Source organism: Aplysia californica, unplaced genomic scaffold (genome assembly GCF_000002075.1).
Source record: "Aplysia californica isolate F4 #8 unplaced genomic scaffold, AplCal3.0 scaffold00225, whole genome shotgun sequence".
Lineage (NCBI taxonomy): Eukaryota > Metazoa > Mollusca > Gastropoda > Aplysiida > Aplysiidae > Aplysia > Aplysia californica.
In genome coordinates, this window is record NW_004797495.1 from 1,048,718 (window position 1) to 1,051,096 (window position 2,379).

The window sequence follows — 2,379 nt, forward strand, 5'->3', positions numbered from 1 at the left end:
GGGAGTGGCAGAAGTCGAACTGCGTGGGCAGATCTGCCTGCTGATTTTATGCTTGAGTGTTGAAGTGCCTTTTGTGTACTGGATTGCTCCTTGTAGCTTGTTGGCGTTGTGCTGCCAGAATTGAGTCAATGGTGCTGTAAAATGTATACTCAATGGATGAAACAAACACTGCTAGCTGTTTCTTTGGCTTTTGACCTTCTGTGATAGGTGCTCTGATACCACCAATTGGTCAGGAGGACAGCCTACAGTCTATAAGAAGTGATGAATGATGGTCGGCCTCAGAAGGTAATTGTCTTTGAAATGTATTGCAACTCTATTCTCTGACTTAAGATATTATGTAACTTATTTCTGTACTAAAACAAGAATAATGATTGGTGGGTGAGAAAGTTTCATTTCTGCATTTAGGCGTTTCTCAAAAACTGCCCCTAATTATCTGGATCCTGAAAATATACCAAAACATTATGATTGTCTTATGATACATGCAATTCAAAGAAATACTGTACACAATAAAGTGTCTGCAGTGTCATTGTCTTATAAATTAGAGGAAATTTTGAACATTTTTACTGATAGCTCTGGCTTTAAATAATTGTGATTTTTCACATTTAGGCTTTTCTCAAAATCCTGATCTTGTCATATTAGTAACCTACTTTTAACTATGTCTGTAACACCTATATCTTGAATATTTTTATATTGAACTGTATAGATGTCAGATAATTTTCTGACACGTTTTCTTTACTAGGACTGCCTACAAACCTGGAGGATTATCTGTAAGACTGGACGACCAACTGCAGAAGCGGATGTGTGCCTCCTGGACCAGAGAATATCCTGCAGGACTTGAGGACCGGAGAACTGACTACAGGAGAGTACAACCGACAGGACCACCTATCGCACTGGAAGACTTCAATAAGTTATGAATGGTGGTCGGCCTCAAAAGGTAATTGTCTTTAAAAAATGTCTTGCAACTCTACTTACTGACTTACTAAGACATAATGTAACTGTATAGATGTTAGGGGATTTGCTTTATCGACACTAGTTTAGTGAATGTTTTTATCTTCTGAAACTAAATAAAACTAGGCAAAGATTTTCTTTGAAAACCGGCGCTCATATGACCTTATGCAGTTGCGAGCGCCGTAAAACCTCTACTAAAACTAAAACTTTCTTTGAAACATGTTTTTATCCCCAGGACTGCCTTCAGGACCGGCGGATCGCTTACAGAATGAGAGGACTGTCTATATCGACTCTATCAAGAAACGAGAAGTTTTGAACAATGGTCAGCCTCAGAAGGTATTTTGTTTTTGACCTATTATTAAGACGTTATTTAACTATTACGACTGAAAAATAATACCCATTGGTGGGTAAACTTGAAATTTTACATTTTGTCTCTCAAAAACTGTCCCTAGCCATGTCTCTTTTCACACCAGTATAGGGATAGTGGTAAGGTAATTTTTATATTTAGACACACATGCTAGCTTTTTTTTAATTAAAAAAATTTTTTTTTTTACTGCTTAGCTTATTTTAAAAGAACGTGTTGAATGTTAATTTGATGATCCATCATGGATGTTTTTTTATATTGACCCAAGAAATACCCTTGTTTTTGTACAGATTTAGATACAAAATATTAAGGAATTACAATGTACTGACAGTTTTTTTTGGTTAAATGTCTGTTCGTTTTTCAAATCAATACTAAGAGAGGCCTTTGTTCGGAAAATGTTTGTCGCACTGTAATGAACAGGATTAACTCCATTGCACCATAAAATAGCTACCCAATCAATCAATGACAATTAATCTACTTCTGTTTCTTATTGAGCGTGGAATGAGGGTAGCTTCTTTTTTCCATTTCCAACTTATGTTTGTCCTGTCTTATTATTTTGTGCAATAAATGACACAAATGACATGGATGTTCTTTTCTGTAGTCAAAACTTTGAAATGTAATAATTCAAACTCATTTATGATTCAGCTTTGAATTTATTTTTCTCAGATTAGTCACTCATCAGACTTCTCTGCAAGAAGGCACTGGTGTTATCAGTAAGTTTACCACAGAAGGTAGAAGGTCAAATAAACAACTGGTCGTGTTTGTTTGATCCATTTTTTGAGTATACATTTTACAGCATCACTGAAACAGTAATGGCAGTGCATCACTATCAAGCTGCCAAGAACAAGCCAGTATGCAAAATTCTCTTCCAACACTCAAGCTTTAAACCATTAGGCAGCTCTTCCCACCCAACTCTACTTCTGTCACCCCCTTCCCTCTTTAAAAGACCCCTACCTGCACTGCTGTTGCGCTGTAAGGATAGGTTGATAGGGAGCTAGGTGGATAGGCTAGGATCAGAGTAGGATTTTGTAGATAGTATTGCCATGGCCATGGCGGGTGAGGGGGGG